Genomic DNA, 14,843 nt, shown 5'->3' with positions numbered 1-14,843 from the left:
TCTGTTCAATCTCCCACAATGTTTCTGTTGCTTGGGACTAAGAACACTGACAGATATACAGTATCAAGGTTCTTAAAATTGTATACATCTTTTGATTCCCCATTTAAAGACACTTACCTCAGTGTGCACTCCATAGCACAGACAAAACTTTTGTAAACAAAAACCATTTATCCACAGGGAATGGTGGCTTATACCTATAATCCTAGCGAGGCTAAGGCAGAAGGATTGCCAAATTCAAGACCAGCCTCAGCAATTTAGGGAGGCTCTAAGCAATTTAATGAGATACTATCTCAAAAAATAAAAAGGGCTGGGGATGTGGTTCAGTGGTAAAGCATACTTGTGTTCATTGTCTAGTACCAAAAAGCAAGCAAGCAAGCAAACAAACACAAAAAAACCAATAACATAAAATATTTATTCAGAAAACTAAAAATTTGGAGACAATTTAAACTTCTAACCTGAAGAGAATGGTTGGGTAAATTTTGGTGCATCTAGATATTGGGACACTATAGTCATTAAACAGAGTCATTAGAGGAATATTTAAAGACATGATAAAATGCTACATTATTAAGTGAGAAAATCAAGATTAAAAATGTATATATGACTGGGCAGTGTGTCACACACCTGTAATCCCAGTGGCTGGGCAGGCTGAGGACGGAGGATCACAAGTTCAAAGCCAGCCTCAGCAATTTAGAGAGACTAAGCAACTTAGTTAGACCCTGTCTTTAAATAAAATATAAAAGGCCTGGGAATGTGGCTCAGTGGTTGAGTGCCCCTGGGTTCAACCCCTAGTACCAAACAAACAAAAAACAACTTATATATGTAGTATGGTCTCTACTATGTTTTTAAAATTTTGGATTAAAAGGTGGAAGAAAATATTCTGAAACAGGGTTGCTCTGGGTTATCTGCTTATTTTCCTCCGACATTTTTTACTCAATGAACAAGAATTACTGCCGCAGTCTGGCTGGGCACAAATCATGAGCCACTGAAGCAGGAACAAACTTTATTCTGAACTCCACCAGCACTCTCCACACACGCTCCCCGGGAACTATCCCGAACCCCACGCGACTAGTTCAGGAACCAGCCACCAGAAATATATCCTCCGGAAATCCCTCCTCCTGCACTTCCCCAGCCAATGGGAACTCTCTGGGAATCCCCAGGAATCCCCACAAGAATTCCAAAGTAGCGTGAGAACTGCAAAGTAGCTGCAGAGGTGGATAGTAATGCCTCGCCTGTAAACCAATACTATTGGCAAAATGCCAGGGGCCATTCCGACTCGGCTGTGGCTCTCAGCAAATTACTCTAGTAGCCATAAAAAAACTTTTTCTTTAATTCTGTCGGATGACTTATACCCCACCAGTCATTTTCATTGTGCAAATCCTGGGTGATTTCTGTAGGGGTGGGAATTCCACAACTATAAGGTTTTAGATTGAATTCTCAAATTAGGGTGGGGGTCATAACAAAAACCTACAATACCCCTCCCTCCTCCTTTCTGCAACATTTATGAAAGAGTGTCTGGAGAAATATCCCAAAGTCTTTTGGGGCAATGGTTGTTCTTGCAAATTCTTTTTGTTTTTCCGCTTGCTAAAGAGCACACCCCCCCCCCCCCCAATTTGCTTCTGGCATCTGTTTTGGGACTGTCTCTTGAATAAGGTGGCAATCTCCACTCAGACTAATCTAAATTCAGGAATCTGGTTAATAGGTTCAGCACAATGATAAAAAGGCCTGTTGTTGAACAGAGATAAGTGAGCCCCGGGAAAGAATGTGATAGACTGGGGAAGAAGGCCATACAACCAGGCGCCTCTTCCTGGAGTGTCTATTGTAATAGTTGAGGGTTAATTATAAATGGCATTTCTATGTTGAAACAAACTTAGGAGCTGGGAGGTAGGGCAGTGGTAAAACAGTTGTCTAGCACGTGCAAGGTCCTGAATTCTACCCCCAGCTGGGGGGATATAGGGAGAGGGAGAATGAAAGAAAAAACAAAACCCAAAAACTTGGATATAATATGAAGTTGAAAGCAAATTTTGCATGAATTTTTAAAATAAAACCTGAGACTTCAGTGAAATTTTATGCTTACAACACTCTTATGCTGTCTTTGGGATACTTCTATGGGGAAATGTGAGAAGCACAGAAGGGCATATCTTTGCTTCTCCATTAGGTAGGGATTCAATGTTTCCCCATATCTGAAAAATTGGGTTCATCATAGAACATCTCTGTCTGCCTGCCCAGGGAGCCCCTGAATGGTTAACTGAGAATAAGGCCCATTTTTTTTTAACAATTCAAGATTTATTTGATGCAACTAAGTAAATGGACAATTTTTTTTTTTTTTTTTGGTCTTCAAAAAGTTTTCTCCTTTGCCTACTTGGTTTGTGTCCTAGAGTTTTTGTGCAAGACTGGGTAATATGTTGCTATTCAACTTTACTTGATGATGCCAGAAATCAAGTGACATCAAGGAGATCTTTTTTTTTTTTTTTTTTTTTTTTTTTTTTTTTTTTTTTTTTTGAGAGAGAGAGAGAGAGAGAGGAAGAGAGAATTTTTTTTGATATTTATTTTTCAGTTTTTGGCGGACACAACATCTGTTTGTATGTGGTGCTGAGGATCGAACCCGGGCTGCATGCATGCCAGGCAAGTGCGCTACCGCTTGAGCCACATCCCCAGCCCAAAGAGATCTTTCTTACCAACACTTTCCCAGTCCAGATTATGACTACAGAGTCAGACCTCAATTCCACTTGTAGGTTCCTCTTCCAGAATCATTGTCATTTTGTAATATTTTCTTCCAAACCCTAACAGTGACCTCTTGCCGGGTTTCTGTTTGTGACTAAAATGCTCAGGGGTCACTCCAGGTGAACTGGGCTAACTGGCTGCGCAAAATAACCACACAAGAGACACAAATACCTTTTTCTTTGGGTTCGCTGTGATGGCTCCTCTGACCTTAAGGGTCCTCAGGAAGAGAGTGAGCACGTGCTGACCCCTGACCCCTTTTATTGAGGAGAAGCTATTCAAATGAGGCAAGGGGTCAGGTTTCAGGGGGCTGAGGCCAGCTTCATGATGTCTGCTGTCAGTGGGTTGACTGACACCTGGGTAGGCCACACCCAAGGGCACAGTAAGAGAAGGGGACACACACAAGGCACTTCCATGGAAGGAACATTCTACCCTAATCAGGGCAAGGGGTTATATTACAAAGGAACAGGTGAGCATAGCTCTACCCATGGGAATGTAGGAAGATGCCCAGACAGGAAGACACAGTCAGTCAAACCCTAGAAGAGGAGGGCAGTCTAGCAGCATGGGTGCCTGAAGCCACATCGCCCAGCAGGGGAGTTAACTCAGTCAGGCCAAGTTGGTCTCCCACAACCTCTGTTCTCCAAAGCATTTTTAGCAGGGCATTTCTGACAGAACCGAAACACTCTTGAGGTTCTAGAAAGAGAGATGGATGTTGTAACATTGTAACAGAAACACTAAGATCCATTTTTTTCATCTATTATTTCAACATTTATTTTATTTTTTGTGGTACCAGGGATTGAACCATAGGTACTCTACCACTGAGCCATATCTCCAGCCCTTTTTATTTTTTTCTATTTTGAGACCAGGTTTCACTAAATTGCTGAAGCTGCCCTTGAACTTGTAATATTCCAGATTCTGCCTCCTGAGTCACTGGGATTACTGGTGTGAGCTACTGTGAATGACTTTAACATTTATCAAATACCTAATGTATACTAGTCTGTCAAATGCTGGGGCCAGGCGTGGTGGCACATGTCTGTAATCCCAGTGGATTGGGATGCTGAGGCAGGAGGATTGTGGATTCAAAGCCAGTCTCAGCAACACAAGACACTAAGCAACTCAGTGAGACCCTGTCTCTAAATAAAATATCAAAATAGCTGGGGATGTGGCTCAGTGGTTGAGTGCCCCTGAGTTCAATCCCTGGTACCAAAAAAAAAAAAAAAAAAAAAATCCTGATACCTTCTATATGTCAAGCACTGAGCTAGGGGTTGGAATTAAGCAGTTAGCAAAAACAGATACTATTCATATGAAAATCACAGACTACCTCTTAACTTTGATTTGGCTGACATATTTTTTTCTCATTAATTTCTTTTTTATGTCTTCTTTAAAGTGGGGCCACCTTCATGCACTAGGATCCTATGTAAGATCTCCGTGTTGTTTAGTCTGGTTTTCAGTTCTCATCTCTTAACAATCCATCCCCCATTTTTTGGTCTTTCTTGGACTTTCAAAACCGAGGTGTTACTACCATATTTTCATTTCCAGTAGCACAGAAAAATCTGTCTCCTTTGGGATGCAGCTCTGAAATAGAGCACTCTATTTCAAAGCTGCATCTCCAGCCCTTTGTAATTTTGAGACAAGGTCTGGCTAAATTGCTTAGGCTGGCCTCAGACTTGTGATCCTCCTACTTCCAACTTCCAAGTAACTGGGATGACAGGTGTACACCATTACCTATCTTTTTTGACTATTGGACACCAGCATGGAAACATTGCTTTTCCCAAAGGAGTTAGATTTTTCCGTGCCACTGGAAATTAAAATATGATAATATTTCATAGATTCAAATACAGCATGCTTAGAGATGGGGCAGGCCTGTAATCTGAGCAACTCGGGAGGCTGAGGCAGGAGGATTGCACGTTCAAAGCCAGCCTCAGCAATTTAGTGACACCCTAAGCAACTTAGTGAGACTGCATCCCAAAATAAAATAAGAAAAGGACTGGGGATATGGTTCAGTGGTTAAGTGCCCCTGGGTTCAATCCCTAGTACCCCCCACAAAAAAGAGTATGCTTTATTTTCAATCTGAAAGTTCAATGTTATTGTAAGCAGGCAAAGGGTTCTAGGAGGAGTAGAGGTCCATTGCTCCCCAAAGCTTTGAACTACTGGCAGAACTGATTACAGTGTCTATCTTAGTCATTCAAAAGTTACAGTAAAGAATACCAAAGTATTATCTAAATCATCTGTGTAATACATCCAACATACCTATGGCCTAAACTTTCATTAAGAACATAACTGAAAAAAATTACTGTGCAGCTCCTATGTACTAGACACTATTCCAGATTCCTATAACATTGAACGAAGTAGACAAAGATCTCTAACCTTGTGGAGGAAGACAGAAAACAAATTGTTCAAACATCAAATCAACTAATGAAATAGTATTTTAGAATATGGTAAAAAGAAAAAAACAACTATGACTAAGTATTGTGCTACCTAGCAATAGTGTATTTATATCAAATCTGAATTTAAATCTCAACCCTGTAACTTAATGACTTAGGTAACCTTGGGCAAATTATTTAACTTCTTTGAGTCTTAGTTTCCTTATATATAAAACCAGGAGAAAACTTGTGAGGATTGGAATAATGTAGGTAAAAACCTACCACAGTGACTGATTCATGGTAAATGCTCAATAATTGGTAACCATTTCTATAATGAAATCATACATGTTGCCTGTGCTCATAGGGACCTAAGGGGTGGAGCCAGAATTTGCAACCACATTTCCTTCTTATTTTATTTATTTATTTATTCATTCATTCATTCATTCATTCATTCATTTATCTATTTATATTATGGGTACCAGAGAGTAAACTCAGGGGCACTTAACCACTGAGCCCCATCCCCAGCCCTTTTTATTTTATATCTTGAGACAGGGTCTTGCTAAGTTGCTTAGGGCCTCACTATATTGCTGAGGCTAGCCTTTGAACTTGTGATTCTCCTGCCTCAGCCCTCCTGAGCAGCTGGGATTACAGACATGTGCCACCATGCCTGGCATTATTTCTTATTTTAAACTTTTTTTAACTTTATATTTTTAGTTGTAGTTGGACACAATACCTTTATTTTATTTACTTTTTATGTAGTGCTGAGGGTTGTCGAACCCAGTGCCTTACACATGCTAGGTGAGTGTACTACCACTGAGCTGCAACCCCAGCCCCTCTTATTTTAAACTTTTAAATTTGTAGATAATTTCAAAATTACTGAAAAGTTGCAATAATAAAAATGATACAAAAAACACCATAAACTCTTTGCCCAGATTCACCTATAATTATCTTTATAGCTAATTTCTGTTTTTCTGTCTGTATACATATTCCTATTTTTCTGAACCATTGAGAGTTACATTATTTATGACCTCTAAATACTTTAGTGTACATTTTGTAAGAAGGGGGATATTCTTTTACATAACCACAGTACAGTTGTCAATTTAGGAAATTTAATACTGAGACAGTAATTTTATTTAATCTACCTTCCAATTTTGTCTATTGACCCCATAATGTCTTTTATAACATTATCCCCCTCCTCCCTTACAGAATCCAGTCCAGGATCCAGTAAGCATATAATTGTCATGTCACTTTAATCTCCTTTAATCTGATAACATTTCCACAGGCTTTGTCTTTTATGACATTGACAGTTTTGAAAACTACAGTTCCCACTTTCCTCTTGTTTTCCTTTCAATAAAATGTTCCTTTTGGGGGTTTCTTTTTATTATTATTGTTAGAGCATTGTAGTTATACATAGTAGTTGGATTCTTATTTGGGGTTTCTTTGGTGTTTCCTGATGATTAGATCCAGGTGATGCATTCATTCTCAGTTGGAATACTACCTAGATGATGCTGAGTCTTTCTCAAGGTTTCAAACTGAAAATGAGTTATCTATTAGCCCCTCACTTGGTGATGTTAATTTTGATCATTTTCTCAAAATGATGACCAGTTTCTTCTCTGTATTATCATTTTTTTTGCTATGCAATTAACAAGCAGTCGTGGGTTAATACTTCAAGACCATGCAAATATCCCACTCCTTATGATTCTTGTCTGAACCAATATTTACTATGCACGTTGCAAAATGCTGGCTTTCCAAATCTGGTGCTTCCACATTTACCAATTGGGTTCTATTGTAAAGAAGATCACTCCTAATCCCATTTTGTTTATTTATTTATCTGCTTATTATTGGCAGGGACTCATGTTTTTTTTTTTTTTTTTTTTTTTTTGGTGCTGGAGATTGAACCCAGGGGTACTTAACCACAGAGCCACATCCCCAGCCCTTTTTATTTGTATTTTATTTTTTATATTTTAATTTTATTTTTTAATTTATTTGTTGGTACCAGGGATTGAACCCAGGGGTGCTTTACCACTGAGCCACATCCCCAGCCTTTTTTATTTTGAGACAGGGTCTTGCTAAGTTGCTCAGAGCCTCACCAAGTTGCTGAGGCTGCCTTTGAACTTGCAATCATCCTGTCTCAACCTCCTGAGCTGCTGGGATTACAGGTGTGCACCACTGCACCCAGCCCCTTTTTAATTTTTATTTAGAGACAGAGTTTTCCTAAGTTACTGAGGCTGACTTTGAATTTGTCATTCTCCTGCCTCAGCTTCTGGTGACATCAGAGGCATGAGCCACTGTGCCTGGGCTTTTTCTCCCCGCTATATTCTCTAATTCATTGCTGTGTTTACATGTTTTGGTTTCGGTTTATTTCAAATTTGGCCTATGGTCGCTTCAAACTGATTCCTGTTCTTGCGACACACCCCATCAATTATTCTTCGGACTTCCTTAATTTCTGGCATAACAATACATTCTGGGTTTACTGTGTACCTACCTTGCCCATCCTTGGAATCAGTCATTTATTTCCTTCTTTTCTTTTTCTTTTTCTTTTTTTTTTTTTTTCTCTTTTTGGTTCTGGGGATTAAACTCAGGGCTGTTTTACTACTAAACTACATCCCTAGTCCTTTTTTTTTTTTTTGTTTTGAGACAGGGTCTCACTAAATTGCTGATGCTGGTCTTGAACTTGCTGGGATTATGGGCTTTGTGCACCACTGTGCCCAGCTGCAGTCAGCCATTTCTCCAAGGAGCTCTGGTGAAGTAAGGTTTTTTTAAAACATTTTTTTAGTTGTAGATGAACACAATACCTTTAATTTATTTATTTGTATGTGGTGCTGAGGATCTAACCCAGGGCCTCACACATGCTAGGGAAGGGCTCTACTGCTGAGCTACAATTCCAGCCCTGCAATAAGATCTTTTGAATCCAGCTCAAAGCTCTTCCTATCACATCACAGCTGGGTCAGCCATGCAGAAACCAAAGCTATGTTTGCAGGATTTTAATGGAAAGCTGCATCTCTGGGAGTACAGGATATTTTCTGGGGAGTAATGGGAAACAAAGTTGGTTGGCAGTTAGAATTTTCTGTGGTAAGAATCAATGTAGTTTTCCTGATCAGAATTCTTCATAGGAAATTTTAGTAGAAAGAATGAGGAAGGGGTGGGCTTCAAGATGGACTTTGTAAAACTGGTTTTATTAGCTGGGACAGACAGACAAGGCAATTGTATACTTGGTTTCTTGATATTGATTAAATAGAAAATTATGTAAAGCACCTCTGTCATAATTTCTTTGTATATTATAGGACCATCATAGCTAAGACAAATAATACCAACAGGAATCTCAAATTTCATTTTTGTCTTTGTAACATCAATTTCTTCTGCTGACTGTTTGCTTCTTGCCAGGGCTGACTGCAAAGAATTCAAGAAACTGATTTGGGCCTCATCTCCTTTCCCTGGCTACCCTCTAGTGGAAGTGAACTGAAATTATACAAACAGTGAGGGGAAAAAGAAACAAGTAGGTAAATTAGGAAGAGAGATCTCCACAGTTAGAGCTGGAAGGACTTGTAATATCTTTGTGTCCAACCCCTTATTATGCAGACAGCGAAATTGAATCTGGAGGTGGGGGGTGGGGGAGAGGGGGGTAGGGATTGAGCCATAACACACTCTGTTTACCACTAATTCCTGAAAAATTTTTATTGTTTTAAAAGGTCCATTTAAATGCAGAAGAGTTTATTTAAATTTACCCCACAGGGTGCTAAATGTATCAGGCCCAACCGCCAGTAGTTGTTTTTCTTAGCTTAAGGTCTAATGCAGGCCTCTGAATGAGGTTAAGGTGGCTGCTTAGTTGGCTTTATCTGTGGCCACTCAGGCCCCAGGGAATGAACACAGGAATATCTCTTCCTGCATGTTGGTTTCTAGCTAAATCCATCCCTAAACAATGCCTTCCCCCATATTTTTCCTTCCTCACATGACAGATGCCAGATTCTCTGTGATTGTGATACCGCCATGTTGTGATACCCACATGTTGAAGTTTGAACATTAGAGAAGCACGCCACGCCAAGGCAAGCATATGAAGGAGGGTTTGTTTAAAAAGGGGTAATATAGACTTCTCCTGCGAGGAAGAAGGGGGCCATAGCTGGTATCCTGGTATCCCCAAAAGCGAGGTGTTCTGCCCTTTTTATGTGTCCTAGGATTCCTTTGTTCTCCTGCCCCCCCCATCTTTCTCCTTCCTGCCTATGTGAGTAGGCCAGGAATGCTTGGTGGAATGGCCAAAAGGTGAGAAACAGGTGGGCTGAAGGGGGAAGGGCAGGATGGAGCAGCCCGGGGACACATTAATTAACAATCTTATAGCCTCCAGTGGGGAAGGGCATAGACAGATTACCTTAGCCACAGGTTGGAGCAGGGGCAGGTTCTTGATAAGGGTGGAGGAAGGGCTCTGAAGAAATTAACATTTCAATCCCTCAGGGGACAGTCTCCAACTTGCTGGACTCCCTCAAAATTGGCCTCCTTGATCTGACCTGACTCGATTTTCCTGTCTATACTGACTGCCTGTCTAATTCTGGCTTCATTTGTTCTTATGCTATGCTTGAGTCCACAGGCCAAAGGAGTGTTGTGTATCTTTCAAGAATGGTTTCAAGGCCAGGTTCAGTGGCCTGTAATTCCAGTGACTTGGAGCTTGAGGCAAGAGGATTGCAAGTTGGAGGATAACCTCATCAATTTAGCGAGGCCCTAAGCAACTGAAGGAGACCCTGTTACAAGTAAAAAATAAAAAGGGTTAGAAATGTGGCTCAGTGGTAAAGCACCCTGGGTTCAATCCCAGGTACCCCACACACACCAAAAAAAAAAAAAAAAAAAAAAAAAAAAAAAAAAAAAATATATATATATATATATATATATATATATATATATATATATATATTTGCAGGTAGTGGTTTGCTGGTGTTGGCTTGTGAGAGTTGATTATTAAAATTTGAAAGCCATTTGTTAAACACAAGTAGTATTTAAATCTCCACAATATAAATTATAATAAAGGTAATAAATACTCAAAACTCATCACTTTTAGGGGCTGGGGATATAGCTGAATTGGTAGAGTGCTTGCCTCACATGTATCAAGGCCCTGGGTTCAATCCCCAATACCACAAAAAAACAAAAACAAAAACAAAAAAAACCTCATCACTTCCTATATTTTAACATGTTGTACAATGATATATAATCCTGAGATTACTTATGTGTATTGTATCTGTATGCTGGAAATACTATATTAACAGTGTGTTTTTGTGTAATCTGTTAGTTGATGTCATATTGTCAGCCTGAAATTGGCATGGTGACAGTATTTATACCACAGAAATTGGCAAAAGGTACAAACCAGAACTCTGGACTTTTTTTTTTGAGAGCCAACTATTAAACATTTTCCAGTACATTGCTGACTGGTTGTGGACCTGGGGCAATCCATGATTCTACTTGTCTGTCTCTTGGACTTTACCCAAATGAGTTATGAGTTAGTTACTTGAACTTCTAGCTCAGGGATCCTTAAACTTGAGGTTGCTGAACAATTCCCAAGGAAGGTGTTGAGAACAGACTCCTGCCCCCCCCTCCCCCGCAGAGTTTGTGACTCATCATGTGAAGCAGGAATCTGCCATTTTAATGAGTTTCTAAGGAAGGTGAAGCAGACAGACCACAATTTGAGAAGTCCCTATCAGAGTGAAAGGAGAGGGCCTTATAAAACAACAACAACAAAAAATGTCCTGTTCTTGACACTAATGCATGTGAGTGAAATGCTTTCATTTAATTGTTTACATTTATAAGCTTAAAATAAAACCTTTTCCTATTGGAGACACATGAAAACTTGGCTGATTGAACCCAACTTCTAATGGTTTAGTCTTTTGATTTAGCAAATGCCCATATCAAGGGAAAAAATTGAAGCAATCAAGATACACATCCTTTCTGATGTCTCTTCATTACTTGAACCATTTTTATATTGTCCTATAGGCCGCAGCAGACTCAATTTATTCATATATTGTTTGCTACAGGGAATTGAACCCAGGGCTACTCAACCACTGAGTTACATCCCTAGACCTTTTTTTTTTTTTTTTTTTGAGTGATTCCAAAAAGAAAAACTCCTAGGTATGGTGAAAATCTAAGGCATTTTTCTTTCTAGAGATTCTTTTTTTTTTTTTTTTGGTGGTGCTAGGGATTGAACCCAGGGCCTTGTACATGCGAGGCAAGCACCAAGTACTCTACTAACTGAACTATATCCCCAGTCCTTTCCTAGAGATTTTAAATTATGCTTTTAACCTTCCTACACAGATAATGAATATGTACTGCAATATTTTAAATATTAAGTATCATTTAGCAGAGATAATATTTATTGATCCAGTTGATAATTTGGAGAAAAAAATCAGGGAAAATAATTCTCAAGTTGGGGGGCTGCAGTTGTAGCTCAGTGGCAGAACACTTGCCTAGAATGTGCAAGGCACTGGGTTTGATCCTTGGCATCGCATAAAAATAAATAAATAAAATAAAGGTATTGTGTCCATCTAAAACTAAAAAAAAATCATATTAAAAAAACATGCTATTTTGGGGCATGGTCATTGTAATTGGAAAATTCTAGGGCTAGAACTTGGTCACTAATGTGCCATTCTGATTGTATGGAAGATCACAATTTGTACTGTCAGTTGGGATATGAATAATGAACAAGAAAGTGAGCAAATCCTAGGCTACCCTGCCTCTGAAAGATTGCTGACAGGTATATGGATGATTAGAGTCAAAAGAAATCCTAGTCCAAATGCCTTTTTTAATTAGGCTCTCAGAGAACTACTTGCCTTTCCTGAAGTTACCAGGTACTAGAACCAGGAGTACAAAACAGGGCTTCTAATTTCTTCTTTTTTTGGGGGGTGGGATCTGGGGACTGTACCCAGGGCCTTAAGCATGCTAGGGAAGCTCTACCACTGAGCCACAACCCTAGGCCAGAGCTTCCAGTTTCTAAGCAGGTTTCATGTTAATCCATGATACTGCTTTTCTTTTTCTTTTCTTTTCTTTTTTTTTTTTTGTACCAGGGATTGAACTGAGGGGTGTTTAGCCAGGGAGCCAAATCCCCAGGCCTTTTAGTTTTTCATTTTGAGATAAGGTCTTGCTAAGTTACTTAGGGACTTGCTAAGTCCTTGAGGCCATGTAACCAAAAGCTTGTCCCTGTCCCCAATGCCAATCAATGCCAATTTAATAATGAGGACTCGATTTTGAGAAAAAGGAAAAGAAAGGTTTATTGCTTTGCTAGCAAAGGAAAAACACAGGAGACTCCTATCCCAAAGGTTGACTCTCAGGAGGACAGGGGAGTTTTAAAGGAACTTCAAAGGTTACATTCCAGGAGTGCTCTGGTAGGGGGTTTCAGGGTGCCCTGGTGGTGTGTTAGGATTCTCTTGTTAATTTGGGAGATATTCACTTCCCTGACCCTCAGCAGGCATCTCCTGCCTGTAGTATTCATAGGCAGTTAACTAGGGGAAGAAAAGATAACTCTGTCTCCCCAATCTTGTTAGGGGGAGAGGGGAGAAGAGAAAAATAAATAAATAAACCTTAGAGCAATGGAGGCTATATTCAGAAGGTGAAGGGCCCACTGTTACTGACTGTTGGCCTTGAAGTTGTGATCTTCTTGCCTTAGCCTCCTGAGCTGCTGGGATTACAGGTATGCACCACCATTCTCAGCTGTTTATCCTTAATAGTTTGTGCTTTATACTTCTATTTTAAGGATGTATTCCTTAAGTCAATTACTAGAAATTCTGACAAGATATATACCTCTATCTCCTATTGTTATTTATAGTAATTCTTAGAAACTTGAATGTTCAATAGATTGCTTAAATTATGTCCATATGATTGAACATTTATATACCATGAACACATATTAAAAATGCTCATGATATGTAGCATGACTGTTATTTCAATTATATTGCATAATTATGTAAGTTTTTAAAATATATATGCATAAAAATGAAGTTAAATGCTAAAATAACACTGGCTGTCTCTGAATTATGTATTATAGATAACAATTTACTTTTCTGCTATAGAAATGTAATTGCTGGTACCTCATTGTTATACAGAATACATATATGATGTTGTGATGAGAAAAAGAAAAAAAAAGTGTGTCACATTAGATTGGATAGAGAGAAAGGATGGGAGAGGAGGGGAGGAATAGGAAGGATAGGAAGGGTAACAGAATAGAATAGACAATATGATTGATGTATGTACATTTCATGTATATATTATATGTCAAAATTCATTCTGCTGTCATGTATGACTAAAAAAATTAAAAATAAATTGTATGGTAAAAAAAATAAAACTAAGAATTCATTAGCTATGAAAAAAAAAAAAAGAGGGCTGGGGATGTGGCTCAAGCGGTAGTGCACTCGCCTGGCATGCGTGCGGCCCGGGTTCGATCTTCAGCACCACATACAAAGATGTTGTCTTTGCCGACAACTAAAAAATAAATATTAAAAATTAAAAAAAAAAAGAAATGTAATTGCTGGTGGAAATACAAAAAATGGCACAGTTGCCATGAAAAACAGTACTTCTTGAAAAGTTAAACATATGACTCAGCAATTCTACTCTTAGGTCTATACCCAAGAGAAATGGAAACAAAACGTCCACACCAAAAATTGTGCACCACTATTCCAAACATCATTATTCATAATAGCCAAAGACTGAAACAACTCAAATGTCTTTCAACTGATGAAGGTACAAACACAATGTACAGTGAATTGTTATTTAGAAATAAAATAGAATGAAGTACTAACTCATGCTACAACCGGAATGTACCTTGAAAACATTATGCTAAGTCAAAGAAGCGAGGCACAAAGGGCCACATTTATGTAAGTGATTCCACTTTACATAAAAATGTCCATAATGGGCAAATCTCCATGGTGATAAAAAGTAGATTATTCTTGTAGGGGAAAAAAAGTAAAAAGCTACTACTAATGGATACAGGGTTTCTTAGAATGATGAAAATGTTGTCAACTTGGCGGTGATAGTTGCACGAATCTGAATTTACCATTGAATCAGTACAATTTAAATGGGTGAATTTTGTGGTATTTTACACCTCAATAAAGATGTGTAAAAATATTCCAAAGTGGGCTGTGGCTGTGGCTCAGGGGTAGTGCACTTGCCTAGCATGTGTGAGGCACTGGGTTTGGTTCTCCCACCACATATAAATAAATAAAACAAAGGTCTATCAACAACTGACAAAAAAAATTTAAACAAATATTCCAAAGTGCATGTGAAGGAATGGACTTGGATTTTAGGCATTTATTTTAGTATCTGAATGTATCTAAACGTATATTATCAACTCGTCATGAACTCTGACATTCTAAGCTGTCAATCTGCTCCATCTCTGACTTTATCTGGTATAGATGTATTCCATGTACACTGTAAAAACAGGGCAGAAAAAAATCAGCCTCAGGCTAATTAATTTTAATCCCAATTTTCCTGTTGTTATTACACTTTTATCACTTTTTAAAATTTATTTTTGTATTGGGGATTGAACCCAGAGGTGCTCCACTACCAAGCTATACCCCTAAGCATTTTTTATTGAGACAGAGTTTTGCTAAATTGCTGAGGCTGACCTCAAACATGCAATCCTTCTGCCTCAGTCTCCTGAGTTGATGGAGTTACAGGTTTGCATCACTTAGCCAGGCAAGACCTCCATTTCTTAAAAAAATATTTTGAATGAAATGGATTATTGGGGCTGAGGCTGTGGCTCAGTGGTAGAGCGCTTGCCTAGCATGTGTGAGGCAC

This window comes from Callospermophilus lateralis, chromosome X (genome assembly GCF_048772815.1).
Source record: "Callospermophilus lateralis isolate mCalLat2 chromosome X, mCalLat2.hap1, whole genome shotgun sequence".
In the NCBI taxonomy this organism is placed as follows: domain Eukaryota; kingdom Metazoa; phylum Chordata; class Mammalia; order Rodentia; family Sciuridae; genus Callospermophilus; species Callospermophilus lateralis.
This window is presented reverse-complemented; position numbering follows the sequence as displayed.